General features: G+C 53.8%; 1 long non-coding RNA gene across 1 annotated transcript; it reads left to right on the forward strand.

The window, feature by feature from the left end:
• The first annotated feature begins 4,745 nt into the window (after positions 1–4,745).
• Positions 4,746–5,637, forward strand: LOC110473507 (uncharacterized). The gene is made up of 2 exons (XR_002465886.2): positions 4,746–4,953; positions 5,229–5,637. It is a non-coding gene; the product is annotated as an uncharacterized LOC110473507 (long non-coding RNA).
• Positions 5,638–9,342: the final 3,705 nt, after the last annotated feature.

Below are 9,342 nucleotides of genomic sequence, written 5' to 3' on the forward strand. Positions count from 1 at the left end.
ACGTGCTGACATAGGAGCTGGCAGTGACCAGAGCACGCCACTCTGCTCGGAGCAGGCGACCGGAGAGGACGGGACAGAGCGGTGCCGTGAGGAGCCCCTGCACAGCGCGCTCGTTCCTGCCTGACCGGGAGATTTTCTGAGGCTTTACTCCTACAGGTGACCTCGTGGCAAGACCACAGGACTTGCCAGCCTGTGGCCTTCCCAAGGCTTTTCTTTTCCAAGTGCCCTTGAGGACTTGTTGACTTGGAGATTTTCCGAACCATCTCTCTAGAAGGTGCCCTCGAGACCAGACTCTGCATGGCGGGCAGATTCCTTAACCTCTTCAAAGTCTTCAGGGGGAAAAAAAAGAAAAGCCCTGAAAACACCCCAGCACAACAGCATGAAAACCCGGAGCAATTCCAGACACTGGAGGACAGTGAGTGGCACAGCTGGGCCACTCACAGGGCTGTTGACTGTGCCCAGCTTGGCCCCATCCCATCCCATCCCATCCCATCCCATCCCATCCCATCCCATCCCATCCCATCCCATCCCATCCCATCCCATCCCCTGGGGACGTTCCCATGGACAGGAGGGAAGAGGGCCTTGGCAGATGTGGCCGGGGCTCCATCCCCTGGGGCATCCTGGGGCTGTCCCTGCCTTGGGCACGCAGGGCTGGGCTGTGTTCTCCAGCCTATCCCGCAGCCCCTCAGCTCTGGCTGCGCTTGCTCTTTGCCAGATGCAGCCCTGGACTGCACAGAAGAGAAGGAACCTGCCCGTGACCGCTTCCGCAAAACCCTGAAGGTGCCTGCAGCCATCCCCACCTGGGCTGGGCCTGCTGTCACTGCTCAGCCCAGCACCATGCCTGGAGCACTCCATGGAACATCCCTGGCTTCCATTTCCTTTGTTCTCCTGCAGGCGTTCTGGAAGTTCCCACGCATTCGACGTAGAAAGACCGGCAGCGCAGCAGCTGAGGGCCCGGCCGAGCCTGACTCGGGGCTGACCGAGCTCCAGGCTGAGCCTGATGTCAGCCCAGATTCGCCTGAGTGCTCAGAGAACTCTGACACCTCAGTGATTGAAACCTGGGCAAAGGCTCTTCTCATGACTGAGGATATGGTCTTTGCAAACACCAACAACAGAGAGATTCAGGGCCTCACAAATACTGGCACCATGCCCACTCCCACTGTGATTCATGCTCCCACTATGGATTTTTTCAAGGAGAGTGCTGTTCCTTCTAAGCAGCAGGTAAGCAGCCTGGGGCCAGGCCTGGAGGCCTCCCAGGATTGTGTGTTCCCTCAAGCCACAGTCACTGGACCTCCTGATTCTTTGAGGCCAGCACAGTGTGGCGGGAAGTGAAGCACTTCCTGGGGGAAGCTGGGGAAGTTGTTCCCTTGGACAGCACTCCAAGTCTCCCCCATGCTTCCTCCAGGTGCCAGCCATTGTAAGGAACATCCACCAGAGTCTCATGTCCCAAGTCACTGTGGATGCCTGGCTGCAGATTGACATTGTGAAGCTGGCAGAAGAACACCCTGCTGACGTGGTGCTGACCCTCCTGCGCTGTGCCCCAACGTGTGACAGGTACGGGGCCCACGAGCCTTGAGAGCTCAGGGCTCAGCAGCCCTTAGGGCCCACGGCCCTGCACAGCCTGTCCAATGGGCTCTGCCAGACAGGCAGAGAGACCCAGGAGCCTTGGGCCCCTCTGTTTGCTGAGCCTGCTGCCAGTACTCCCCCCCTGCCCTTCAAGGCTCTGTCACCTGGGCCCCCACAGGTGCAGAGGGCATGGTGCTGTGACTGAGATGCCCCTGACACAGAGCTCTGATCCCACAGAGCCGCTGCAATGATGTGGAGAACCATAGGATTGCAGGGACCAGCAGTGGAGAAAGTGCTGCCAGTGCTGCTCTGCGTGATGGAGGATTGGCCTCTGCACAGCATGTGCACCTCTGATGGAGACAATGAGGACGTCTTTGCCCTGGCTGTGAGTTTCTGGAACTGGCCTTTGCTCACCCCCAGGTTGCCAGCAGCTCTCCATCCTCTCCATGCCTCACTTGCTGGGCTGAAACCTGGGCTAGGGGCAGGCTCAGGGGGCACCAGGCCCGCTGCTCCCCCTGTGCCGGCTCTTGGGCCCTGCCCCATGGACACCTCGGCACTGAGCGCTGCCTTGGGCTGCTTCTTTTGCAGGCAACTCTGGTGCTCTGGGTGATTGTGCCTGAGTGCAACAAGGCGATGATCCCTTATTCTGGGCAACTGTTTGTGGCTCTGCTCTTCCATGTTGTCATCACCACACAGCAGAAGATACCAGAGGAAGTTGCTATATTCTGGAGAGCGTGCCAGGAGGAACACTGCCTTCCTAGCAAGCCTAAGAGGTCCCAGTCCCCCTGTCCTTCCCGTGCCCTTGTGGCCAGCGCCAGCGCTCCCAGTGTGACCTGGGCTTTGCTCTGCACACAGGTTTGCAGTGCAGGCCATGAAGGCTCTGCTCTGCCGACTGCAGTGGGACCATGTGCTGGTGGCTATGGAGCGCCAGCATGGTTGGGACATGCTGCTGTGTGTTGTCACCCAGTACTCTGCCGTGGGTCTGCTGGCCAGGTGAGACCCCCTTCTCCCCACGGTCCCCAATATTTGTTCCCTGTGCCCAGGTGCCCCTCACAGTCCCTGCGGTCATGGGTCAGAGGGCCTTTTCACCAAGGGACGGCCAAAGAAACTGGAAAAGGCTTGAAGAGGAGGGTGCCCAGAAGGGGCCACCTCACAAAGCGCCCACATCCTCTCCAGGGATGCTGGGGAAAGACCAGACCTTTGTGATTCAGTCTTCAGAGAGGTCAGCCCCCCACCTCAAGGTCTTAATGTCCTCTTCCCCCTTCCAGGGAAATGCGGCGTATCTTTTTCCCCTTGTGTTCTCTCATTGCATTACATCTATTCAAGTGGCTCCGCAGGGAGGAGCCACACTGGGATCTGCCCTTCCTGACATTCCTGGTGGAGGTGAGCCTGTTGGCCAGCGCTGCCTGGCTCTGCTGCCTCCCAGCTCTCTGCCCTCTCGCAGCCGCAGCTGCCTGGGACGGTGCCCATGCCCTGTGCTGCTGCCTGGGCCCCGCCCTGTGCGGTTCTGGGCTCCTGCCGGCCGGGTCCCCTGTCACTGCCCTGTGCCTTTCAGGCCCTGCATTGCCTGGATTTGAGTAAATGTGATGGAAGCGTTCTAGAGATCATGTCAAGGCACCTGCAGAGCGAGTGCAGGGAGCAGCGTTGCCTGGCGCTCCGAGGCCTCGTGGTGCTCAGCAAGGATCCCTCGATGGTGAGGAGGAGGCAGCGGCTGAAGCTGCGCTGGGCAAAGCAGCCCCTTGGGCTGGGCAGGGCTTCAGGAGCTGAGGCAGCTGCTCCCAGCTCTCCTGCCTCACCTGCCCAGTGCTTTGGGACAGGCCTTTGGCCTGTGGGCCCTGCAGCGGCAGGGTGGGCTTGCAGTGCCAGGGCGGTGTTAGCCGTGCAGCCGGCCACGGCTTCCCAGCCCCGCCTTGTGTTCCGCACAGGCCAGAAGAATGTGCCGTCTGTCTCCAAGGCTTCTGGAGCTGCTGGGGGATGCACAAGGATATGTTGTCAGCATGACCCTCTCTGTGCTCACAAATATACTTGAGAACGAACACATCTTGATATCCAGCAGCACCGCCCCAAAGCTGGCTGAGGCACTCCTGCCACTCTTTGACTGTGTAAGGCTCTGTGCCCCCAGCCATGGGCACTGGCTGCTGCCCAGAAATTTTGTGGATTTTCAGGCCTTCGCCCAGGTGGGCTTGGGGAAGTTGGTGCTCAGGTATTTTCCTTTTTTCCAGGATGACATCCGTATGCAGCTGCTCTCCCTAGACCTCTTCTTCAAGGTGATGGACTTGGTAGTGAGCAAGGGGGAAAAGCCCCTGAAGAGGATTGTGAGGCAGAGCCTGCTGCCACTCTTCTTTCATTGCCATGACAAGAATGAACGTGTGGCAGAGGTGAGGTTTTGAGTGACGTTGGTGCATCCTTGGAAGGGGTCTCTTATGACTCCTGGCCTGGCCTCTCCCAGGCTGCAGCCATCTGCTCCTGGGCTTGCTACAGGGACAGAAGTCCTTTTCTTTGGGCTGGGGTGGATCTCCATGTCTCTCCAGGCCTCTCGTGAACTGCTACTTTGTGCGGCAAGGTTTCTGAAGAGGAGGAAGCTCGAGCGACTACTTATGAGGGAGAAGATATTGAAGATTGGCAAATGCCTGGTAAGGAGGGCGGGGAAGCCGCAGCCCCAGCCTGGAGAAGTCCCCTGAGCGCGGTGCTCGGTGTGCGGGCTGGCAGCTGTGCCCCTGCCCGCTGCTGCAGCCCGAGGCCGCGCGGGCTCTGCTCCAGGCTCCTGCGGGCCCAGCCGGGTGCCGATGGATTCGCGGCCCGGCGGGGCTGCGGGGCGGCACCGCGGCTCCCCGGGCAGCAGCCGGCCCTCTGCCCCCTCCAGAGCCCGGCGCCGGCGGCTGCTGGCCGGGCCTCAGGGCTGTGCGGGCAGGGGAGGCCGGGGCTGGCGCGGGGAGCGCCCGGCCCAGGGGCTGAGCCCGCGCCAACCCTTCTCTGCTGCCGCTCTCTCCAGCTGGCAGAGGACAGCAGCAGCGCGGCCGAGCTCCTGCGCCGGGCCCTGCCCTACCTGGAGAGCCCACAGGAGCCCCTGCGAGAGGCAGCCCTCAGGTTCATGGGTGAGCCACGAGCCCGGGCTCCCTCCCCGCCCCGCCGCAGCTCGGCCCCAGCCCCGCCTGCCGCCCCGGCAGCGCCACCCGGGCCCGGCGCCTCTGGCAGCCGTGCCCTGGGCTCGGCAGCGAGCGGCCAGGGCCCGGGCTGAGCCCTGCCGGGCCAGGAGGCCGTGTGGGCACAGGGCTGGCAGCACCGCTGGCAGGAGCTGTGCCGCTGGCCTGACAGTCTCTGTGTTCCCAGGGACGGCCGGGCGCTACCTGAAGGGACAGCCAGCCGAGCTTCATGTTCTCACTCAGGGTGAGTCAGGGCAGCGGGCTGTCAGTGGGGGCCGGCCGGGAGAGCTGCAAGCCCTGCCCCGGCTGCAGAGGGCTCAGCTCCCTGTGCACACGAGGGGTGGTGTGGGCAGAGCACACAGAGATTTCAGGGACAGGTCTGGGAGTCTTGGCAAGTACCTCCCAGCTGATTCCAATGTCTCCTACTCCCTTCTGGGTTTGACTGGGCCTGTTCAGAAAGTCTCCTCGGATTCCCACAGATCCAGGATCTGACCATGTCTGTGTTGCTGTCTCTTCCAGCCCTTCAAACCCGGAGGCAAGATGCCAGACCATCATGCTCTAACCTGGGAAATCAAGCCCAGTTTCCTCGAAGAGCTAAAGATTTAAGTTCATCTTCAGAATCCAGTGAATCAGTGTCCTAAGAACAACGCCAGGAGGCATTGTAGAGGACAAAATCTCTCAGTGCTGTTGGAACTCCTGGCATAGTTGATACTGGGCACAGCTCTCATGGCTTCAGCCCTTTCTCTGCCTATAGATAGCTCCCTCTCTCTAGCCCTCAGACACTGGCCATCTCCATTTTTTCTCTCCACAATTCCTCCCTTTTGATAGCTTGGTCTCAACAGCCATCAGACCCTGCCCATTTCCTTATTTTATGTCCCAGCTTATCCCTTTGTTTCACCTTGCATAAATAAACAGTTTGGCTTCTTCACTTTGCCTCCATCTCTGTGGAGCTGAATTGGTGCAAATCCCGGGCCCTGGGACACGCAGGCCCCTGCTGCTGTTCTCTTCCACGCCCTGTTCTGTGCACACACACACAGAGGAACGAGGGCAGATCAGGCTGGAAAGGTGCCTGTGCTGAAGGTGCAGTTCCACAACTCTGTGGAGTTGCAGATCCTGCTGAGCAGCCTGGAGCCCCTGGAATTTGGAAGAGCCAACCTGAGTATGCTCGGAAGCCAGCTGTGAGGGATTCCATGGCAAGCTTCCATGGAGCTTGGAATGCTGGAAGTTTTCAGGAACAGCTTCCTGAAAGCTCAGCAGTGCTCCATCCCTGCACAGGATCAGGGAGAGGGCAGAACCAGCAACTATGCGGGCTTAACAGAGAGCGCAGGCAGGAGTTGAGGCAGGGGAAGAGGCAGTGAGCAGCTGGTGTTTGTAGAGGGCCTGGGGCTGCACGTCTGAGCCTCCACCTGGAAAGGCACTTGGGAGAATACCAGCTAGAGCTGGAGTGCCTGTGCTGAAAGGACATGAAGTCCTTCAGCCTTGCCAGCATTTCTCGAGGGTGTGTTGGTGTTGAGCAGAAAAGCTGCACATTTGGGGTAATGCATTTGGAGGACAGGGGCTTGCTTCTCAAGGAAAGTGCTTCCCAGGGAGCTCCCAGTGAGGCAGGTGCAAGTGTCCCCCTTTGGCTCTCTGTGCTCCTTTCGGTCCTTGAGGCCCGCTGGACTTGGCACAGGGGCAGGGGAAGGGAGAAGCCTGTGAAGAGCAGGTTTGGCATCCACCTGGACCTGCAGAGGTTGAATCATCATAGAATCAAAGAGTAGTTTGTGTTCCATGTGACCTTTAGTACCACCTGCTTCTGCTACCTGCCACAGTCAGGGATGCCTTCCACTAGATAATGTTGCTTCCAGCCTGGTCTTGAACACTTCCAGGAATGGGGCAGACTGTTTTTCTGATCAGCGTGTGTTAGGGTCCCATCACCCGCACTGGTAAGAATTTCTTCCTAATATCCAAGATAAGCCTACTCTTATAGTATAAAGCCATTCTCCCTTGTCGTTTCAATATATGCTCAATACATAAATTCAAACTTGAGTCTGAATTTGTGAATCCGAAAACCAGAGATCTTAAGAACTTTTTGTAAAAGACTGAAGAAACTTTTCTTGTCTGACAAGGAAACCTGGTAGGGTTTCACTAAATGGTATCCTTCAAATTGTCTTGTTAGAGGGTTGATGTCTGTGACTGCAAAACGTGAGGAAAGGAAACAATTTTTTCTTGTAAAGTTTATTTATTACCACCTCTTTCCTTCTCAAAATGATAAGTGGTGAAGTCTGGGGGGAGGAGACGTAGTAAGTTTAGTTTCTCTGGAGTTGATGAACAGCAGATCCTCATGATAGGGCACAGATCTGAGCATCACAGAGATTGCTATTATATGTTCTTCATGGCAAACAACAGAACAAAAGAAGGGAAGCTTGGGGAACAGCTCTATTTCTTTGGAAAGCTTCTGGGAGACTGAAGATGTGAGATTTGCAGCTTTGCTAAGTTTGGTGTAGTTCAGTGACTAATGGCTAAGTTGATTTTTAAAACAAAACCCCAGACTATGGGGTTTGAGTATTTATCTGAAGAGGAGATCAGTGAATTCTTGTTTGGCTTTGCCAAGTAGTCAAGGGAGCAAGCAGATCTAATCAGTGGTAGCAGACTAGAGTTTTAATGTAACTGACTGTTGTTCCAGTATCAAGAAAAGTATCTTTGGGTGATAATGTGAACACACCCATATATCTCTAAAATTATTGTTCATAAGATCCACTCTAACTTTGATTTCCTCAGGTAATTGCTCATACTGGATGTTTCCAAGTGTAGTTTCAGGAGATGTTTATCCATGTTCTTGTGGAAGTGAGAATGTACACTCCCTACTCAATTTCCCCTTCATGGTAATGATTAAAACTTTTTTGATTGTTGCAGTCAGTAGTTTTGTAATTAAGACTCTTGTTTTTGGTCTGTTTAATATACAAGCAGGAGAAGGTTTTGTGGTGGCTCTTTGTCCCACAAGCACTGGTTGTCCTGTGGACAGAGAGGCTTGTTAGCAGTCTCTCCTGCTAAATATCTTTGTAGACAAGCTGTCAGGAAGTATTGCTCTTCTTTCTTGTGAAAAGCCATGATAGCAAGATTAGAATCAGAAGAAGAAATTTTAATAGTAGTAGATAGTTAATAGTTTCCATCTGGATGTTGCTGAAGGAAAAAAGTCATGATGCAGCTTGTGAACCTGAAAAGGAAAAACAAGAGAGTCTGTGTGCTTCTAGAGAAGGAGAGGATTTCAGCTGTCCTGTTCAAAATCCTGCCTGTTCCCTCCAGTGGCTGTTTTTTGGAGCACTTATGTTTCACTCAGTGGAGAACAGGTATTTGTCTGGAGATGAGTTTGCAACAAGGACCTGACTTCCTCTCTTTTTTCCTGTGAAACAATCTAAAGGGCAGGCAGATCTTCGAGTCCTTCAGCCTGTGCATTCCCATCAGAAGAAGGAAAACCATGCCCAACTTGAAGAAGCAGAGGAAGATGTGGGCTTGAATGAGAAATGAAAATATGCCGTAGAATAGAAAAAGCTAATCAGAATATTATAATGTGGCTCTGGGAATGCAGTTAATTTTTAGAAACAAGACCTAGGCTTGGTTCCCTAGCATGGGGAGATGTCATTTGCTCAGATTCTCCCTGTTCCTGTGTAGATTGGAAGGCAGGGTCTTGTGAAAATTTTTTATTATGCTTTGTGAGATTCATGCTAGCAAAATGAATATTCACTATTTCCAGACTTCTTTGGAGAGTACCTTCACAGCTTGTCTTGTCCAGAGTTAGTGTGTTGAACACTTGTTTTTCTTGAGACATGGGAAATATTTGTCCTGTCAAATCTGCCTGATTTTCATATCTGTTTTCAGAGAACCTTTAATATTTACTTGGAGATTTTATTGTCCCTGTGTTGGTGGAAACCCTCCCTTTTTTGTTCTCATGAAGAACTTAGAAGTCTTTCCATTTTTCTGAAGATAATCCAATGCACTGCAAGAGCCAAGGGGATGTTTGAGAGGTCTGAACCTTTTTTCCTTGTGAATAACTGATTCACATGGAGCATCGGGGATTTAATTTCCAGACAAACAGCAAAATGCAAGTTTTCATTTCTTCTGTGCTATTAGCTGAAGCTGGAAATACTCTGCAGTGATAGCAAAAAGTCAGTAGGATATTGTGACTGTCTAGGGGAGGAATGGAAGTCTTTGCTTTTGCTGTTTTGGAACCATGTTTGTTTTAAATCCTTTGGCCTTAGCAAAAAGCTGAACCAGAACAATGTGTTTCTGTAGTTTCCTAGAGTTTCTTACCTTGGGGGCGAGAGGTCTCTCTTTAAAACCCATTTCCCATTCAGTTTATCTCTTCCGAGTTCCATCCAGTTCCCAGTCTTCTGACTTCACAGCAAGTTGATTTGGGTAAAGATCCATGATTTTAACAGTGTGGAGGAAGTTAGGAGAACTGGCTAACACCTCCAAACAAGGCCCTGCTGCAAATAACATGGATTTCTTCCTCCATCTCCTCCAAAGATGAGCAGGAATATTGACTCTGAAATGGTTAGTTTCAACGTTGCCATTTTTTTATCATGAGAAGTGACAGAGATGAGGGTTTTTTCTTTCCCATAGAAAGGCACAGTTTGTTGCATTGGGTTTTTTT

The sequence above is a fragment of the Lonchura striata genome, chromosome 8, assembly GCF_046129695.1.
Source record: "Lonchura striata isolate bLonStr1 chromosome 8, bLonStr1.mat, whole genome shotgun sequence".
Lineage (NCBI taxonomy): Eukaryota > Metazoa > Chordata > Aves > Passeriformes > Estrildidae > Lonchura > Lonchura striata.